General features: G+C 34.9%; 5 non-coding genes across 5 annotated transcripts; all 5 read right to left on the reverse strand.

Annotated features, from left to right (window-relative positions):
* Positions 1-3,381: 3,381 nt before the first annotated feature.
* On the reverse strand, positions 3,382-3,454 carry TRNAF-GAA (transfer RNA phenylalanine (anticodon GAA)). Its single transcript has one exon. It is a non-coding gene; the product is annotated as a tRNA-Phe (tRNA).
* Positions 3,455-5,617: 2,163 nt separating this feature from the next.
* On the reverse strand, positions 5,618-5,690 carry TRNAF-GAA (transfer RNA phenylalanine (anticodon GAA)). The gene has a single exon. It is a non-coding gene; the product is annotated as a tRNA-Phe (tRNA).
* A 1-nt stretch (position 5,691) lies between these two features.
* TRNAV-AAC (transfer RNA valine (anticodon AAC)) lies at positions 5,692-5,765 on the reverse strand. The gene has a single exon. It is a non-coding gene; the product is annotated as a tRNA-Val (tRNA).
* Positions 5,766-7,842: 2,077 nt separating this feature from the next.
* TRNAF-GAA (transfer RNA phenylalanine (anticodon GAA)) lies at positions 7,843-7,915 on the reverse strand. The gene has a single exon. It is a non-coding gene; the product is annotated as a tRNA-Phe (tRNA).
* Positions 7,916-7,933: 18 nt separating this feature from the next.
* On the reverse strand, positions 7,934-8,007 carry TRNAV-AAC (transfer RNA valine (anticodon AAC)). The gene has a single exon. It is a non-coding gene; the product is annotated as a tRNA-Val (tRNA).
* Between the last annotated feature and the right edge of the window lie 14,030 nt (positions 8,008-22,037).

The following is a 22,037-nucleotide window of genomic DNA, read 5'->3' on the forward strand; positions in this document are numbered from 1 at the left end:
GTTCAATTGCAAGCAAAGTTTTCTTTTTAAAAAATAAAAATTATACATATAAAAATATTTTTTATTTTACATACAAAAAATAAAGAATTACAAAAATCATTTTTATTTTATATACAAAACAATAAGAATTATAAAAAGTATTTACTATTTTACATATATAATAAAAATTATTATATATATGCATGTGTGTGTATGTGTATGTATAATAAAAATTATTTACTTTTATACTAGACTCGATTAGGCTCGCAAGCCAAGCTCAAATAGCTTGTGGCCACCCCTAGGTCCAAATGGATGGATCCGATCCTATTTATCAAATTCAGATAGCCCCATTTCAAATCTTCAGATCGGATAATAGAATCCAATCAGAGATTGAATTCGGATCACCCCTTATCCAATGCCATATATGTTATTTATTTATTTATATAAATATGGGCAAATTTCTTAAACTACCCTAAGAGGCTTACGAAATTGACTAATTCTATCCGTAGTGTTTGACTAATGTCTAATACTACCCCTACTATTTCCAAAAATTACCATTGTCATTAACATATTGACGGAAGGGATGAAATACCCATTTTTCACTTAATCAAGTTGGAAACTCTAGTTCTTCATCTTCCTCTAGTCTGGTCTTTGCCGCCCAGGTTAGTCTGGTCTTCATTGATCCGTGATCTTCTTCACCCACCTCTTCCCCTCATCCGGATCATCTGGCCGCCATGAATCTCACCGCCCATGTCTAGTTCTATGTCCGACGGATCTTGGCGGTTGTGGAGAACAGGAGCCCAATGTGGAAGGTTTCCAGTTCCATATATAGAGAGAAGTGAGCAACGAGGAGCGGCTAGAGATTCAGCTCAGCCAGGATGCAGAGATGACGGAAGGAGGAAGGAGAGAAGAGGGGGTGAGAAGGATAGACGAAAAACCGAGGGAATGGAAGAAAAACAAAGGAGAGAAGAGGGGAGAGAGAAGGATGGACGAAAAACCGAGAGAAAAGAAGAAAAATGGCAAAACATCATAGACTGGAGCAACTGCAAGTTGCAACAGCGAATTTGGTAACTGCCCAGCCATGCTCGTCTTGAACGAGTGTCTACCTACAGCAGTTGAAGCCGTTGCAGTAGTGGCTCTCTCTCTCTCTCTCCCCTTCTCTCTCTTTCTCTCTCCCCTCCTATTTCACTTCCCCTATTCCGCCACCGCCGCTGTAAGTTTCAACGGTGGATTTGGTAATCGCCCGGCTATGCTCGACTTGAACGTGTGTCTACCACCTACAAAAGTCGAAGGCGTTGCAACGGCGATTCTTTCCCGTTATCTCTCTCTTTCTCTCTCCCCCCCTCTTTCACTTCCCTTGTTCCGCCACCACCTGTGCAAGTAACCACCCGACCATGCTCGTCTTGAACGTGTGTCTTCCTGCAGCAGTCGAATCCATGTGAGTTCCATGACCATTTGCATCCCTCAGTGATGGAAACTCAACAATTTCGCTGATCCTTTCGGTTCTGTCAAAGAAAAGCTTAGCTCCGATGAGCTTCTTGTTACAATGAACCAGATCAAATAAGAGAAAAGGGCATCTAAGAAATCAGGAGTCTCCACTGCCATTTGGTTGATAGATGAGGAAAAAAATGTACTTCAGAGGTTAGCAGGGAAAAGCAAGGAGAAGATCTATAACCAATCCTGGAACCCTAAACCTATACTTCTTCTCACTGCCTCCTCTTTGGTGCAAAGAAGAGAACGGTGATGAAATAGAGGAGAGAGAGAGGGAGAGAGAAGAGGAGAGAGAGTGTGTGTGTGGAGGTGGAGGTGGAGGGGGCTATCCCCACTGCTGGTTAAGGACCGAACCAGCTCGGTTTGCTACTACTAAAAGGGAAGAAGATGGTAAGTGTAAAATTGGGTTTCAAAAAAAAAATTATAGATATGTACGAGTTTTGACGGAATATTAAAAGATGTTATCGGTAAGGCTAGAGTTAGTCAATTGTCAAAAACAGTAGGGTACTTTAAGACAATATTGAAATAGTAGGGGTAGGCAATCAATTTTCTAAACCTTAGGGATAGTTTAAGAAATTTTTTTATAAATATAACACACACATATATGTTCTTTATTTATAAATATATTATTTATATTGCATTTTTTGTAAATTTGTTATATTATTTATTTTTTATAAGAAGCATGTATATATATATATGATGAAAATAGTTGAGAAGATACTCGTAGTTTTTGTTTTTCTTTATTTAAATTGATATATTTTATTTTCCTTTTTTTTATTTTTTAAAGAAATCAAACTGGATCGGATCAGACCCGGGAATCTGACTTTCTCATCGGATTCGCAATTCAAATCCATGTTTATCAGATCCAATCAGATCAGATCTATAATTAATAGTATCAAATTGGACTTGGATACACCCTAATTCGAATCCGATCCGTTTGCATCCTTATCTCATCTCTCACTTTTAAGAAATCAATTTGTCCCAAAAAATCAGTTTAGACGAATGATGCTTGTATGCTTTTTTTCATCCTTTAGATTGTGGAAAAAAAAATTACAAGAAGAATAGAAATTGATAACTCATGTTGGATGCCATTTACAAGTCTATAGGCCTATACTTCAGGGTCTCCCTGTATGAGAAATAGAAGAATGGACATAGCTAGGGGTGTTCACAATTCGGTTAATCAAAATCTTGGTTCTTTTTTCAAACCGAATTAGTACTACCGATTATTCAATTAATCAATTCAGTTCTTCGATTTTTGGTTTTTTGTATATATATATATATATACACACACACCAGTTGGTTTGGTTATCTGCCGATTTTTTTTAGGTTAACCAAAAACCAAATTGATTCTTTAATTTTTCAAAAATACCAAACTGACATGTTTTGGTTCGATAGTTTTCGTTTTTTTAACACCCATATTCATAGCTTCAGAAGTGAGGCACTATATTGTTTTTTCAGTTTAGCATATTTTATGGCACAAAACAACAACCTAATTCTTTTCATATAAAACATGAAAATTAAGCACAATTAGATTACTTGCATACTGGATACTGGTAAGGTTTTCATTTTTTGAATTTTTAAAACTTCCTTCATCTCAAACCATTGGTCCATGAAGATTTTTTTTTTCGGAACTTTCTGAAATTTAGATATCAATCATCTTAAATAGGGTGCCTATGTGGAGTTTAAGATGCTCAATAAGGGTTTCACAATCATCCCTTTCAAAAACACCTAGTTTTGGAACAAGAAAGTTTCTCCAAATAACAACATTTCAGCTCTGTTGAAAACAAACAAAAATTCCAAGGAGACAAAGCGGGTAATATAATAGATGAATGGTGCATGATAAATTTCGAAGCCAAAGATAAAAGATGTGTGAAAAGAGACCGGAGCAAAAAAGTATCAATAGTAAAATGATGCGGTGAGCGTGGATCGAACACGCGACCTTCAGATCTTCAGTCTGACGCTCTCCCAACTGAGCTATCCCCGCAGGATTAGGCCAATTAATGGCGTCGCCCGGACTCGAATCGGAGACTTTCAGTATGTTAGACTGACGTTATAACCAACTACACCACGACACCAGTGTGACTTCTGTCGACACCATTATCTTTGATCGTTATCTATATGTGGAATTCTTGATTAATCAACAATTTGGTATGAAAAGATTTCATACCAGCCCATGGTTTTTAAAAACGAACCGGTCAGGGGTTCTGTTATCGGTTCGAACGGTCGGCCTATTCTAATAAAAAAAATAAAAAAATTGGAAAATGGTCAAAACCGTTCGAACGGTTAATCGACCGGTTCAGCGGTTTGCTGATCAAAATTAACGGTTTTGGGGGGGGGGAAATGGAACCGATCAGGTGACTGATTCCCGGTTTTTCCGATCTGATCCAGTTTTGAAAACCATGGACCAAACCAAATCATTTTGACATGGAAACCGAATTAGAACAAACCATTTTATTCACAGTTTTGTACGGTTTCTAATACAGTTTGTGAACTTTGGATCATTTTATGATTCTATTGGGCTTAATCCGATTAGAAATTTCAAAAAACACCCCTATGGAGCCCTCATTTGAAGGGTTGTCCCCTTCAACCTTTTTTGAATAGCTTATGGAGAGTGCTTCAAATTAGCTGAACATACTTGGGTGATGTTTAGTATGATTCCATTTATTTGAAAAATGTTTGTACTTGATTTGTCTTCAAAATCAAGAAAATTTGGTTAACATTGAGACACCACATAAACAAAATAATTTATAAACACCTTGGTGTTGGGGAAAATATTAAAATGAAGTTTCCGCCAATGGTTGGCTTACACATAAGTTGAGAGAAACATTTATTTAATAAACATGCTTACCAAATAGCATTTTGGGACAACACCCACATGGCAATGAGTTGACACCGTTTTCAATAAACAAAAGCCATACCAAACACTAGTAGATTCTTCAACTCATCCCTCTCCAAAGCAAACTGTTCAATTGGGACTTGGGATAGGCAGCTTTAGCCTTTATGACCCAATGTCCATACCAGTTTTTAAGGGCCTATTTGGAAGGGCTTACTTTTATATGCTGTTGTTTGAAGAAGCTACTAAAAAAATGCTTGCAAAGAACCACCAAAGTCCTCACCCAAGAAGAAGAAGAAGAAGAAGGATATCTTCTGGTTTGGTTAAGGATGCAAATAGATCAGATTGTTTTCCAATCATGGTATATCCGAATCCATTTGATATTATAAAGAGGAGATCCGATTGGATCTCACAAGTAGGGATTTGAATTCAAATTTGATGAGGAAGTCAAATATTTGTATCTGATTCGATCTGATTGCATTTTTAAAAAATTATAAATTATTAAAAGAAAAATAAAATATAACAATTTAAATAAAGAAAAACAAAAATAAAAATAAAAATATCTTTTTAACTATTTTCATATCGGATCAGATCTTCTTGGATTGGATATTAGGTGATCCAAATTTGATTCGATTTTTTATCAGATCCTATCATCCGATCCAAAATAGGGATATTCAAATCCAATAAAATGGGATCAGACTTTGGATCATGATCTGATCTGATCCATTTGCACCCCTAAGTTTGGTTGTTCAAGTATAATGTGTATTGTTGGTTGTGAATGCTTTAACTAAGCTTCTACCCACCCATTTCTTCAATAAAATTTGCAAATGGATAAAATCAAATCAGGCATATATCCTAATTTGATTGAATAAAATCTTGTCTACAAGATTTAGAGCTTGATTGGTTTGCAAGAATAGGGATCTGGAATTACACTCAGTAATTCTAATTCTAACTGTTTAATTCGGTGGATTCAGAATCCCATTCTCAGTCCTTTTAGAATGACATTCCCCATTTAAGGGAATGGTCATTCCCTCCCCCTCCCTTTGGAATGTCATCCCATTCCAGCTTGATTCATTTCTGATTTAGATTCTTGTCTAAACCAAACCTGGAATACACCATTTCAATTCTAATTCCAAGGGACTTTGACTATGATTTTAATTTAGACTGCAAACCAAAACCAAACAGACACTTAGATCTAATTTATACATTGAATATTATTAATAAATTAAACTGCAAAATATCAAAATATTATTAATAAAATAATTTAAACAATTGAAAAATTACAAATAAAAAATAATTTCAAAAAGATGACGATGCGGTGAGCGTGGATCGAACACGCGACCTTCAGATCTTCAGTCTGACGCTCTCCCAACTGAGCTATCCCCGCATGGCGTCGCCCGGACTCGAACCGGAGATCTTCAGTGTGTTAGACTGACGTGATAACCAACTACACCACAACACCCATGTCATGTAGGGCTTGCGCATTTCTGATAAGAAAGTATATAGAATATCAGCCAACAACTGAGGCAATATTCGATCAAGAAGCAATATAATATTCAACGGGCCTCCCATTCCCCTTCCTACGAGGATTTTTATTCTTCGTGATTTTTTATAATGTAAATTATTTTATTTTTATTTTTTATTTTATTTCAAATAATTAAAATTTATAATTTGTTTTTAGCCAAAAATTGTTGATTTAACAATTACCCGTTGACCTTGGGCAATCAATTTGTCAACCCACTTAATTTGAATAATAATTTTTTGCCATTTTTATTTTAATTTTTTAAATTTTTTTATTTTTTAATTTGAAATAAGTCGTCCGTTTGAACCGAACAGTCGAATCGCTAATCCAAAAATCAATGGCCAAAGTGGTTCCAATTCTAGCTCTATTTTTAAAACATTGCGTTTAAGCTTTGTTATGTTTGCTTAGTCTCTTTGAATAGTTTATGTAGAGCATTTCAAAGCAATTGAAGTTATTGAACCAAGTTAATAGAATCTTCAACTAAATTCTTCCATATGGGGCCCTCATTTGAAGGGTTGTCCCCTTCAACCTCTTTGAATAGCTTATGGGGAGTGCTTCAAATTAGCTGAACAGACTTAGGTGATGTTTGGTATGATTCCATTTATTTGAAAAATGTTTGTACTTGATTTGTCCTCAAAACTGAGAAAAATTGGTTGATTAAGGATTATCTTTTGTTGTTTGACAACTAGGCACCACTAAATGCCATTAGACAACACATAAGCAAAACAATAAATAAACACATTGGTGTTGGGGGAAACGTTAAAATGAAACTTCCACCAATGGTTGGTTTACACATAAACCGAGACAAACTTTATCTATTGTTGTTTGACAATTAGGCACCATTAGATGCCATTTAGCACCACATAAGCAGAACAGTAAATGAATATATCGGTGTTGGGAGAAATGTTAAAATGAAGCTTCTACCAATGATTGGCTTATACATAAACCGAGATAAATGTTTATTTGAAAAATAGGCTTACCAAATAGCATTTTGGGACAAACACCCACATGGCGATGAACTGGCACCGTTTTTCAAATAAAAGGAAGCCATACCAAACACCAATAGAATCTTCAACTCAGCCCTCTCCAAAGCAAATTGTTCTGTTGGGACTTGGGATAGACAGCTTTAGCCTTTATGGCCCAATGTCAAGATCAATTTTTTAAGGGCCTATTTGGTAGGGCTTACTTTTATATGTCGTTGTTCGGAGAAGCTACTAAAAAAATGCTTGCAGAGAACCATCTAAGTGGTCTCCTCATCCAAGAAGAAGAAGAAGAATATCTTTTGGTTTGGTTAGGGATGAACATGGATCATATTGAATTCAAAACATGGTATATACGAATCTGATCTGATACTATGAAGAGGAGATGATCGGATCTCACAAACAGGAATTTGAATTCAAATCCAATGAGGAAGTTGGACATTTGGATCTAATCCGATCCAATTGCATTTTAAAAATGAATAAATTATTAAAATAAGAATAAAATAAAAATAATATAAATGAATAAAAACAAAAAATACAAGTATTTTTCAACTATTTTCATCATATATACATGTTTTTTATAAAAAAAATAATATAACAAATTTACAAAAATGCAATATAAATAATATATTTATAAATAAATAAATAGCATATATATGTATTATAAATAAATATATCAAATCAAATATTCTTAGATCGGATAGGGGTGATCCGAATTTGACCAGATTCTATCGTCCGATTTGATCCAATATGAAGATCCGAAATGGTGATGTCCAAATCTGATAAAATGAGATTGGACAGATTGAATCAAATCATGATTCCAATCCATTTGCATCCATAGGTTCGGTTGTTCAAGTATAATGTGTATTATTGGTTGTGGATGCTTTAGAAACAAGCTTCTGCCCACCCACTTCTTCAATAAAATTTGCAAATGTATTAAATCAAATCAAGCATATATCCTAATTTGATTATGTGTATGAGTATTGACAGAATATTAAAAAATTTATCCATTAAAAATAGTTTCAAAAAGATGATAATGCGATGAGCGTGGATCGAACATGCGACCCTCGGAGCTTCAGTCTGACGCTCTCCCAACTGAGCTATCCCCGCAACAATTAAATCGATCAATGGCGTCGCCCGGACTCGAACCGAAGACCTTCAGTGTGTTAGACTGACGTGATAACCAACTACACCACGACACCGATGTTGTCATGGTTCCGATTTTCCGATGAGTTCGCTGCCGGCATAGAAAATTTCAAAGATGTATCACATCATTAACTCGTAAGGCTGAAACGCCTGAACCATTTATCTTTCAGGTTTTATATAGTTTTTCAAATTTATATTAGACAAACTTCGAGGACCTGTTTGGAAGGGTACATTTTTTTTTATGTGCTCACAAGACATTGCACTCACATGTCAGGAACGTCTCCCCAATTCATGACAACATTCAAGGAGGGGAGACGTTCTCCATGCAAAGTTGCAACGTCTTGTGAGTAAGGTGTGGGCGGTCTTCTTGTGGGTAGCAAATCCGACTCTACTTTTACATGTAGTTGCTTTGGAGAAGCTACTAGAAGAGGCTTGGATAGAGCTATCTTAATGCTTGTATAATGATAGAGTTTGGCTCTCGTGATTACATTGCAGGCCCCCTCAGCCCCTTTCCCTTCTTATCATGACATTTTTTTTTAGAGACCCACATGGTAGATTAAATTTAGGTAAAATTTTCTATTTGATTTAAGAGATTATCACAGGTTTAATTTGTAAATAACAATCCACTTTATCTAGAAGAATGGTTCATACTAGGATTTGAAAATATTTCTTCATTTTTTGTTAAAATTAAACTCTTTTGTGTTGAATATTTTCTTTGAATTAGGAAACTATGTTAGAAAAATGATTGTTTAGAAAAACCTTCAAATCAAATTTCAATTAATTTAATGGGTGTTTGGCATCGATGTCGTTTATGAGAAAACAACATCACATTAGAGAAAGCAGTGCTTCAAACAATACCCTCTTGTTTGGTGTTATTTTTTCAGAGAAAATGTTGCAAAATTCGGTGTTTTTTGAGAAAATGGTGCAATGCTATGGCATCTTCTTAGACATTGGATAATATAGACCATGGTGAAAATATTACTGCCAGCACTAGTACCAAACAAAGCCATTGTTATTTTCTCATAAAACAGCCTATGTGGCAGCAATGGTTCCAAACAAAAAATAAGTACCTACAACTCCACATGTCCAACACCGTTTTTTTCAGAAAATGGTGTGATGTTTCTAGCACCGGTGCCAAACACCTACTTAATCCTTCACAATGATTTTGTGCATTGATAGAATAGTTTTTTTTTTTTTTCACGGAGCTACGTAACCACAGGATTTGATCCCAGTTCTTTGCTTACAACAAGTCAGAGATCCTACCAGCTAATCGACCATCCGTTGGCGCCTTGATAGAATAGTTGGTCATGTTAATATGGATCCCACATCTTTGAAGTGTATATGGATGTTATATTAGATTTAGCAGACTTTGTAAATTGACACATCTGTAGATACTTGATTCAGTGCTGAACTTGTTAGTTGTTACCAACCTGCTGAGAAAACAGCTTATGTTTCTTCACACTCAGAGTCGAACCTGGAGCTTCCACTGGATATGTGAGATACCATGATCATTATTTAGATTTAGCTGATCATGATAAGCCTCTAGACCCAACTTAGTCTTTCACTCCTTCAGCTTGGATGAGCCTAAAAGAAGGGGTGATCATGGGCCATGCTTAACACATATGATAAGGGTTATATTCCAGGCCTGGGCCCATTGCCCTGACCCTGGGCTTGAAATATAAGCCTAGGCAAGGCCCACAAAGATTTGGGCAAATCAGGCTAGACTTGTGAGCCTGTGGTTTTAAATACATGCAATATATTATATAACATCTTATATTTTACAAAATGACGCGTGATATATTTTATATATTATACTACTACCAACTCACTAGCATTTTGAATTGCGTTTCTTTAAGTCTGTGTTTGGTTTGAAGGGAAAGGTAAGGAAAGGAAAGTAAATATAAGAAAATCTTTACAAATTTTATATAAATTTCTGTACCTTTTCCTTCCTTTCCCCATCTTTTCCTTCAAACCCTAAATGATAACCACGTTGGTGATAAAAAAACGGTGGATTTGTTTCTCTTGAGAGATATATTAGGACTATAAATAATACAAAAGGAAGCTATTTTGCATCAATACTTGAAGATGAATGCCACATTCACGTCAGACACATCAGTTTTTAGAGTAATTCTGTGTTGTCCATTCCACAACAAGATGATTAAGCATACTTCCGTAAGACTATGGAAGTATGTTTAATATAAATATCTGAGTACAAATATAAAATGTACAGTGCAAATACAGGTTTAGCAATACAAAATACAAGATTTTGCACTACACATATTTGTATTGCCACTCCTTCCAAACTGAACCTAAGTTTCAAACACAAAAAATGGAAGTACATACTAAGGCCCTGTTTGGTTTGCAGGAATAGGGGTCTGAAATCAGAATGAGCTATTTCAATTCTAACTATTTGGTTGGGTGGAATCCGAATCCCATTTCCATTCCTGGTGGAATGACATACCCCTATTTGAGGGAATGGCCATTCCCTCCCACTCCCTTGGGAATGAAATCCCATTCTTGCTGATTCTAATTTTTATTCTTATTTCTATCTGAACCAAACTATAGGAATAGACCATTCCCATTCCCAATGCAAAGCTAATGAACCCCTAAAATTTTGTTCCATAAATGAGCTTTTAGAGCCTCCTGGATTCAAGTGGACAAATATAAATAAAGAATTCAACTGAAGAAACAAACGCTATATATGTTTGGTTGTATAGAAAATAAGAGAGAAACATTAAGTTAAGGGAAAGCTATTGGGTAATTTGAAAATAAGCTTATACACTACTTTTTTTGACCTTTGAAAAATTATTGTTCACAATTTTTAATGTGCCAACTGCCAATAACTATCTTGCGAGTCTGGATTTCCTACCAACAAAACACGTTCCACTTTTATGGTGGGTGTAGGGTGTCAGATCATGTTGATAGGGGTTGGAACGTGTGCTGTTGGTAGGAAATCCCAACTCCTATCTTACCATGCTCCATATATGCATCTATAAATTTTTACAAGGCAGTACAATAATACCATCATAAACCATGTATATCTGACAGTTCTATCCATTTTTTAACTGTAAGTGCATTGCATACTTCCGTGTCCATATGCATTGATTTTTTCTCATTAGTGATCCTTTCATTCCTGTAGAAACGTGCCATGGAATTGAAATCCCTATCAGCATTTGAAAGAAATGAGCATGTGGAGAGTAATAGTTTGCAAATTCTGAGTGAAAGTGTCCATTGATTATCCAGTATGTCAAGATGGATGTTTCATTCTACTCTCTTCTTTTCCTTCTCCTATTCTCTCCTACCGTTGAAACCTTATCTTCTCTTCTTTCTTTTTCTCTCTTCTTCTCCTCTTTTCCGTCTCCATTGATTCATTTTAGCATATCCTTTGTTATTTGGAGTCATTCTAAGAGAAGCCAAATTTGCTGCTGTCACAAAAGATTTGGAAGAAAGAAAAGACTAAGGAGACTAGGGGAGAAAGACGACCCATGGTAGAATTGGATTTTGGTTGCAGTCCAAATTTCATTTGCATTAGTGTAAATGTATGTAAGCACAAAAGAGCTAACTGTGAAGCCTGATTTACTTTTGCAATGAGAAGTAAACTGAAGTGACCACCACCTTAGATGAAAGAGAATGGAAATAGGAGAGTCATATCTCTGGTGGTAATGTAGGATGCAAGTTGATATGATCTCCACCTTATATGAGAAAATTAAAAATTGAGGTACGAGAAAGGTGGTGCAAATTTTGCATCAGTTTTGGGGACGCAAAATTTGCACTACCAGTGACCACAAAAGAGACAGAAAGTACAAATTGTGTATCAGTAAAATGCAAATCATAACGATAAACAAACAAAAACAAAACTCAACAGGGTTACAAATTTTGCATCAGTTTTGGGGACGCAAAATTTGCACTACCAGTGACCACAAAAGAGACAGAAAGTACAAATTGTGTATCAGTAAAATGCAAATCATAACGATAAACAAACAAAAACAAAACTCAACAGGGTTACAAATTTTGCACCCCGTCAATATTTGTTCCATGATTTTTAAAAACAAATCGGCCAGGGGTCTGGTTACCGGTTCAAACGGTCCAACCGTTCAGGTAAGGTGGTGCAAATTTTGCATCAGTTTTGGGGACGCAAAATTTGCACTACCAGTGACCACAAAAGAGACAGAAAGTACAAATTGTGTATCAGTAAAATGCAAATCATAACGATAAACAAACAAAAACAAAACTCAACAGGGTTACAAATTTTGCACCCCGTCAATATTTGTTCCATGATTTTTAAAATCAAATCGGCCAGGGGTCTGGTTACCGGTTCAAACGGTCCAACCGTTCAGGTAAGGTGGTGCAAATTTTGCATCAGTTTTGGGGACACAAAATTTGCACTACCAGTGACCACAAAAGAGACAGAAAGTACATTGTTGGGACTGATTTTCAAGAAAAAACACTTATATTTCTAAGACCCATTTTTCTTCACAAAAAAATGTTTGTGCCACGCAAGTAGTGAGCAACACTATATTGTTTGGTAAGGCCATTTTCAACACCGTTTTTCATGTATGTGCTGATAGATAAACACCACATAGGATATACATCAGTCAACCGTTGGGGGAAATGATTCACCGATACATGAAATGAGATCCTAATTTATGAAAAATGGCCACAGTTCCAAAGATCCCCTAAGATTCCTATTGAGAATAAAAGTTATCTTCGATCCCCCAACCCCGTAGAAGAAGTGTTCAACAAAAACCAAAGAGAAAAACCATCGGTTGATCGAACTGACCGAATATAAATAGGATCTTGTTAATCGAACCAACAGTTAATCGAGTTAACCTCAGAGAAAAACCAATGGTTAATCAAATTAAATCAAGCATACTTGATCCAAATTTGATTAATCAATATTTAGATCTGAACAAATAATCAAAATATTATACATTGTTAATAAATTAATCTAAAAAATTATTTTACAAATAAAATGAGCTGAAAATAACTTATATGAACATGAATTTATGACTCTTCAATAAAAATACAATATTCTAACAAAATTTAACTGATAGATACAATATAAACTAATGATCATCTCATACTTAGTAAACGGGCATTGTTCTCATGTATTTTGTTTGGGACCCATTATCGATATTTTTTTAAAGATCCACATGGTAAATTATATTAAATTTAGGTTAGAGTTTTTTATTTGATTTAAGAGATTAAATCAGATTTTATTTATAAATAATAATCCACTTTATCTAGAGAAATGGGACCCTGCACACTAGGATTTGAAAAGTTTTGTTCATTTTTATGTTAAAACCGAAAGCTTTTTTATTGAATCTTTTATTTGAGTTATGAAACTATCTTATGAAAATGATTATTTGAAAAAGAACCTTCAAATGAAATTTTAATAGATAGAATAGTTGGTCGTTATCAGGTGGAGAGCTAGGATTTTCTCTTGAGGGGGCTAAAAAGTAATAAGCATAAATAGGGGAGTCAAAAATTAGTAAACATGGATACAAGGACCAAAATATAGGTGAGGTGGAAATGGGTATTGTGGGGATTTCTGACTCTCCTCTTGGTCATTATTAATATGGGTCCCACACCATTCCTTTGAGTGACATATTTATGTGTGATATGAACATATTCTAGTCACATCTCTCTCATCTCTCACTTTTGAATGCCATATTCATGTCAAACACATCAGATTTTAGTGTAATTCTGTGTTGTCCTTTCCATAACAATATTACTTAATATAATTTTATATTTCATAAAAAATAAAAAAATCTATGATGTGGAAAAGATATAATATAGAAAAAGTTTTGATCAATTAAATCCCACCCATGAGTTTTGATAAATAATACCTTATCTTCTTTCCAAGACTATTAAGACTTTTCTCCAAGCCAAGACTGAATCATGAAATTATAGAGATAGGGTATCCCTGATTTCTTAAGAACACCTAACATCATAAGTAAGAAGAAAATGTTTTGGAAATTAATTTGTTGCCAGCAAAGACTCCTCTCATTTCAACACTCACACGGACCTCCTTCATTTCACTCACTTATGGTTATTTATTTTTAAATTAAGTTGTAAAAAAGATCATCATCATGCAAGCATTACCCCAACTATATAGGGTTGGCTAATAGGTTTAAGCAGGATGCGGAGGTGAATTTACCACGGGGCCTAAATGTCCATACAAGTCTACCATGGGCTTCAATGTGTGGGCTTGGCCAGTGGCCACACAACCCAACCATCCCTCTAGTGAAATGTCATCACTTAGGCCAATGTCTGGTTTGAATAAAATAATAGGGAAAGGAAGGAAAAGATAGTGAAACAAATACAAGGTTTGTAAAGGTTTCTTTACCTTTTTCTTCCTTTCCCTACCTTTTCCTTCAAGCCAAACACAGCCTAAAGAAACCCACAATGCACACCATCAACATCCCATCCGCCTCCAACCAACGCAGAACCCCTCCCAAATGGGCCCTGCAATGGAGCTTTCTAACATCAATGGTGTGTCTCCACCAGAAATCTCGGCATATACCATCAACTTTCCTGCCCTTTACGCATCTGAAAGTATTGCATATGACATATTTGGATCACCTCTAACGTGGACTTGATAAGGACTAAGCGGCAAGCTTAAGATAATGGATTAATTTTCCACCATCTAGATTCAGTCTCACTTTTTAAATAAGTAGTGATCAAGTTATACATTTACTTCTAACAAAGGACTGCCCAGATACTCAGCATTCAATTGCATCTAACAAACACTCAATTGTGTGATTCTGGATTGCAATCTTTTCTTAAATAATTTCAAAACTAATTTTTTTGTCTAGACCATTTGCCAAACAAAGAATGCACTGCACCTCTCGCATTGAGCCCTTACCCAAAAAAAAAAAAAAATGCATGCCATCAACAAAGAATAGATGGTTAATGTCAATCCCATGGTTTTTAAAAACGAACCGTAAACAGAATCGGTCAGGGGACTGGTTTCTGGTTAAGCGGTTCAACCGTATGGGTCGAACGATTCAACCCTGACATCATAAATAAATTAAAAATAAAAAATATATTTGTAAATAATAAAAAATAGCATAAAATTAAATAAAAACAGAAAAAAATAGGGTTTTGGGTTGAAGAATGATAGGTTTGATTTGAGAGTCCGATCTGTCCGCAGTATCCCCATAATGAAATCAATGAACAAGGAACAATGATTTCAGACGATCTACCTGAAATCGATGAATGATTATGTTTCCTAGTTATCTTCACAGGTTAAACTAAGAGCACACATTAGGGACGACAATGTACGTGACTTTGTGGGTGCCTGGGAGGTTAAGATGAGAGGGAAATTAAAGAGACAGATAGAACTGGGAGGATGGATTAAGAGAAACTGAAAGGGAGAGAAGGAAATGAGAGAGAGTGGCCAGGTAAGGGGGATGTTGGGTAGATCACCACTGCTAAGAATTGCAGCGACGATCGAGAAAACTTGCTCGACAGCCGCTATAAATTCATCGCTCGTTGCTGCAAACTCGCCTACCGCAACTCTTACTACTGGAGCCTGCAATTGCTGGCCGCCGCAACTCTTACTACTATAAACATGCCGTCACCGGTCGCCATTAATATTTGTCGGTCGGTGTGTGTCGCTGTTGGACGCTGGAGGTGATGGCTGCCACAAGTGGTCGATTGGGTGTGAGGGTTGAGAGGAGGGAAGGGTTAGAACGAAAATGGGGTTCTAACCCTAAAGGAATTAAACAATTAAACATTTGATTTTGGGTTGGGGATATTGAAGGCACTTTATTTTTTGTTTTCTTTATTTAAAACACTGAAAATAAAAAGAGTAACCCACAAACTGTTGTCCGAGTCAAACGGTTTAGCGGTTTGATCGCCTGGGTCAATGATTTCTGACTTTTTCAGCATTTTTTAGAAATTTCCAGTTTTTAGTATAACTGGAACCAGAAGACTGACCAGTTACCGGTTTTTTTGGTCCGATCGTCCAGTCCGATCCGGTTTTAAAAACCATGATTAACCCCAAATCTACCAAACCAGATTCCACTCAATATGCCTTAGCGAAGATTATAGGTGAGTAGTTGAGAAAAGAATTGTGTACAAATGATATAAATGTATTGGAGGGGCAACCCTGCCTAAGTCCTCTTATAGGTTGGAAGCAAGCACCAGGAAAATCATTGACTAATACTTCCATACTTGCTGAGGAAGATATAATGGTAAATAAGATTAGAGGAAAGAGATGAAAAGTTTTTTAGGCATCAAACTCTGAAAAATGTTATCAAATGCGACTTGAGTGTAAGTAATAAAACACCATTCAATTCTATCATATGTTTTTGGGAGATCCAACTTGAATATAAAATAACCACTTTTCCCTCATTTTTCCATAACGCGGGTGATTTATTATTATTATTATTATTATTATTATTTCTGCAGTAAGGGTTTTATTCTGTTAACCAATATTTTGGCCACCACTTTATACAACACATTATACAATCAAATTGGACGGAAGTCCTTTCCTTCTTAGACATGTAGCAACTTTAGGGATCAAGTAAAGATGAGTGCCATTGATCTGATCTCAGAAGTAGAAGAATGGTTCTGAAATTAAAATAATTCCTTACAAGCCAGATCATCTCCAACAATGTGTTGGCATTTCTGATAAAAGAATGCCCTCCATCAGGCCCCGATGCCTTCAAGGAACCTACATTAAACAATGCAACATTGATCTCTTCAACACATGGAAGACAATAGAGCATTGTTTTGAAAGGACGGTTGAACTGGTTGACCTGAAAACCAATTAGGCAACCCATTCTGTTTCACCCAAAAAACGTTTTTTTGGCCAAAAATCATTGATTCGGACAATAATCCACTGAGTCAGATAATCAGATCATTTGACTCAAGAACCGGTGGCAAAAAATGGTTGTGTCCGATCCCATTTCTAAAACCTTGCAATAGAGAGCTTCACTTTCAATGTTTGGTATAGTGGGTGCAAAGGCCATGAAAATCATCCAGATCAGGTGTAGTCGAGCTAAATAAATCGTAAGTCCATGGCCCACAAATCTTCTTTAACCAATATTGATAAAATTATTTTTATTTCTGTTAGAGGCCACTACATGAAAATATTTGGTGTTACCAACTCAATCGACAACCAAGAGAATCGTAGCCAATAACTCTTCTTCTTTGTCAAGTATGATTTCCAATTCCAACTAAGTCTGAAGATTCTGGGCTTGTAAAACAGCGGTGGTGTCTTGCATCTGAGTAGAAGACAACTTCTGGTAAAAAAAATGGAGATTTGTTTTCTGAGATCAACAATCAACAATATCGCCGCAATGAGATTTTAATAATTTTTTTAACAAAGGAACATTTCATCACAAAATCTCCATTGCCATTACCATTAGTACTTCTCAAGTATCTGAACAAGAGGTAATGTAGTAGAATCATCAAACCACTAGGATTTGAACTACTTGCCGGGCGGCCCTTGTAACAATTAAAGAGGTATGAGATGATGGAAAAGTAATCATTGGCTAATGCATTTAGGCTATGTTTGGGAGTGTTTTTAAAAATAAGTACTTATTTGAGTCATTAAGCACTTATTAGTATTTGGGAAATAAGCTCGAAATAAGTGTTTATCTTAAAAATAATGGTTTATTTTTTTTTTCCAAAATTTCAACTTTTTTAAGTACTTATACAATAAGCACTTATTCAATTTTTTCTTTCAAAATTATCCTTAGTTGAATTTTAAATATCACTTATAAAATTATCCCTAGTTGAGTTTTATAAAAGTACTTTTATGAAAGTATTTTTATGAAAGTACTTTTATGAAAGTAATTTATAAAAGTACTTTCGTAAGGGTACTTTCTAAAAAAGTGCTTTGTAAAAGTACTTTCAAAAAAGTATTTTCAAAGGATATATTTTGAAAATTTGAAAGAAAATGAAGGACAAAATAGTCACAAATACTTATTTAAGTGTTTATTAGAGAAAAAGACTACCACACACCCAAATGCAAATAAATATTTATTTCAATAAACACTTGTTTTTAAGCACTTATTTTTAACTTAAGCACTCCCAAACATGGCCTTAAATGATGTACAAAAGCATTAGGTAACAACTTCAACCAATTGACCAAGGATAGAACCCAATCAAGATGCAATTTGAACTTTGAAGGTATCAATCATGTATGTGATTGTTACACCAAGAGAAGGTAGGGCCACTACAACCCAAATTACAAAGACCAAATTGAAAAACCTGCCGGATAGAGCTGATAATAGAAGAACGATTAGGATTGTGACATTTGTGAGCTCATGATACTAGACCCCTGACCATTCAACAGGCTGTGGAGCAACAAAAAATAAAGTGGGTTTGCAAGAGCTGTTTAGTTGCAATTGAATATATATATATATGCTCCCAAGTCTTTCTTCTTATACATAACTACACAAAATTCCATACGTCAAGACCTTCCAAGAATGCGGGTGACAAATATAACCTTTTTCACTTGTCCTCATTTTTAGCTAAACTCCAATTGGGATAAGACTGGTGTCCAAGTCTTCTACTTTTAACGTTCATAGACATTGACTTGACTTGGCCCAACAAATGTATACATATGAAGCGAGTGTAAAACTTGTTTGCAAAAGAATGAACATTTTATTTATATGAAAATAAAATATTAATATAATAAGAAAAAATATAATATTATGTGCCACAGTATACATAAAAATAAACAATTAATCTATTAGTGTGTGACTATATCCAATGACCACGGTTTCTCCTATACACCAAGGCTATATCATTAAGGGCCATAGGCCATTCAGTCCAATAAAAATTCACCCAATACATCACGAAATCACTGCATTTGAGACAAAGAAGGGAGTCTACCACCATACTTCTCATTCATGGAAGTAATGCAATATGACTGAGGTCACCATATCTCATTCTCATTTGCTACATTAATGGATGTTTCCTTCATAATAGATATTTGGGTGACAAACCATTAAACCTAAAATTTCAGCATCACCCAACAAGAAATCAATCTTAAATTGTAAATCCATCAATCATACAGGAAATGTCAAATTCCTACATCGGGCTATTAAACCACAACTATTGCTATTCAAATGAGCCTCAAGAGAGAAAAATAGTTGGAGAAAGATCAGAATATATCCATATGAGAAAAGTTTCCTTGATTAACAATCCTCAAAATCTCTTAACAAATCCTCTTGAAATTCATTAGAATGTTTGCTTCGAGAAGGGTCTTCAGTTGAAATCAAATATAATTTTTGTAACAGATCCAAAGGGACGATAATTAGCTATCAGTTAGGAAAAGCTCAATTAGTAGTACATGAGTTGACACTTGGCCTCATGGGCTTTTTTTTTATATTATTTATTTTTGGGAGAATGACTGATAACCCCAGGGTCAGAATTTGTAGGCTCAAAGTACATTTGGGGTAGGCGTCAGTTCGAAATTGATGTCAATTCACGGGCAGGTATAGGTGCATAGAGTGTCGTTTTTGGACCTTCGGAATGTTTATAGCTTTGTAGTGGGAATCAGAAATCTACATTAGGCATGTCCATACTTTTCTGTTTATATTTTATTTAGTTGTTGGGCCTTGGCCCATAATGTTTTTATTAGAGCTCTTTAACAACCGTCCTATTAAGGGAAAATTGATCTTTATACCTTTATTTTCTGATAGAATATAAATACAAATAGAATGGAGCCGGCCAACTAGGGGTGAGCAAAAAAGATGAACTGACTGAAAAAAACAACCAAAATCGAATTGAAAAAGCGGTTAATTGAACTAGTCAATTCAGTTTCGGTTCGGTGTTTTAAAAAAAACGAATGTACCGGTTCAGTTTTAGTTAACCAATATAGAAAAGGGAGAATGACGATTCAGCCCGGGGTCAGAATTTGTAGGCTCAAAGTACATTTGGGGTAGGTGCCAGCTTAGAGTTGATGCCATTTTACGGGTGGGAATGGGTTTATAGAGTGTGGGATTTTGACCTTTTGAATATTTATAACTCTGCAGTGGAAATCAGAAATCTGCATTGGGCCTATTCGTACTTTTCCATATAGAAAACCGACGGTTAATCGAATCGACTGGTATACATATATTTCTATATATTTTATATATATTTATGTATATTATATGGGAAAATCTATGATGCGGGAAAGATATGGTATGGAAAGACTTTTGACCAATCAAAACCCACCCATGAATTTTAATAAATAATACCTTATTTGCTACCACGTTTGTGATTCCAATTTATTGGTAAATTATTTTTCGGATATTATATCTTTTCCATACCATTGTCAAACCCATATAATATATATATTATAAATTAATAAATATGCATTATATATAAATATATTTATAATATATGATATATTATTATTATTTAAAATATAAATATTATATATATTTATATATATATTTTTATTATATTTTATAAAAATAATAAACCAAAAAATTAACGAACCAAACCAACAGTTAACCGAACTGGTCAATCAGTTAACCGATTGGCATTGGTTCGATTTCAATTACCGGTTTTCTAAAACCATATCGATTACAAAAAAAAGCCCACGGTTTGGTTAACCAAACAGTGAGCACCCCTAGGCCCAACACTTTTTTGCTCCCTTTTTTCTTCCTTCTATTCTCTCCTTATCCTCCTATTATCTTCTACCGCTGAAACTCTATTTTCTCTTTTTCATTTTGTCTCCTCTTCTCCCATTTTTCGTCCACACTGATTCTCATAGCATGTCATTTGTTATTTGAACTTAGTCCAAGAGAAGCCAAATTTGCAGCTGTAACAAAAGATTTAGAAGAAGGAAAAGAGATGATGAAAGAGAAGACCCATGGTGGAATTGGATTAGCACTTAAAAGCTGCTTTTGGTTGTAGTCAAAATTTTATTTGCATTAACAGAAATGCATGGGAGCACAAAAAGAGCTAAGTGTAAAGTCTGATTTTCTTTTGTTTCATTCAGACTTGACTAACTTTGTCTTATTGGTTTATGTGAAGTAGAATGAAGTGACCACTTTAGATGGAGAATGGAGGAAGGCGAGTCATTTCTCTAGAAGTATTGTAGGATGCAAGATGATGTGGTCACGTTATATAAAGAAGAATTGAGGAGAAGGTGGTGTAAATTTTGCATCTGCTTTTGGGATGTAAAATTTATACTGCCAGTAAGATATAGAAAGTACAAATTATGTTTCAATGTAAATCATAATAACAAATAAACAAAAACGAAACTGAACATGATACAAATTTTGCACCGAGTCAAAATTTATATTGCAATCAAAGCCGCCTAAAGCTCAGTTTGGAAGGAGCACAAATATAAATTTGTAGAGTACAAAGTCATATATTTTACATTATTGTGTATATATTTGTACTGTACATATTTGTATTTGTACTCCTTCCAAACTGAGCTTAAGGCTGCGTTTGGAAACGATGCAAATATGTAGAGTGTAAAATGGTTCATATAAATTGTAAAGTTGGGTTAGTTTTGCATTGACAAAATTACCTTCTTAACAAACAGAATTTTAGCCGTAATGGATCACGAATTCCAATAAAGCATATTTTTTTTTTATCAAAAGCTCACTTGAATACAAATTTACTTCTTTTTTATTGATGTACTTTTACATCTTATTATCAATGTAAATATGTACTGGTCTATCATTTGTCAATGCAAAAATATAATATTGTCAAACACAAACAAAAGTAAATCAAAATGCAAATTTACCCAAAACCAGGATTTGAACTCCATTAACATCATTTCCAAATGCAGCCTAAACAATAAATTGAATAATGCAAATGCTGCCCAAGGAGGAGGAAAGTACTCTCAAGTATATCTACCCTTGTTTGAATTGTTCTTCTATTGAACAAAAGCAGATGCATTATTTGAATTCTAGAGATTGAGCAGGAAAAATTGGACATCTAGAGTACTGTAATGGAAACCATTATTTATTTTTATTAATTATTCAATTTAGAAAAACGGGTCCCACGGCCATGGTAATAATGTAATATTCCAGATACATGGTATGTGGTAAAGACTTCCGACTTCGTCCGACTTCCGAGAGGAGAGACCGGAGTAAAAAAAGTATCAAAAGAAAAATGA

Source organism: Nelumbo lutea, chromosome 7 (genome assembly GCF_056320005.1).
Source record: "Nelumbo lutea isolate HS-2025 chromosome 7, American lotus-T2T, whole genome shotgun sequence".
Taxonomy (NCBI): Eukaryota; Viridiplantae; Streptophyta; class Magnoliopsida; order Proteales; family Nelumbonaceae; genus Nelumbo; species Nelumbo lutea.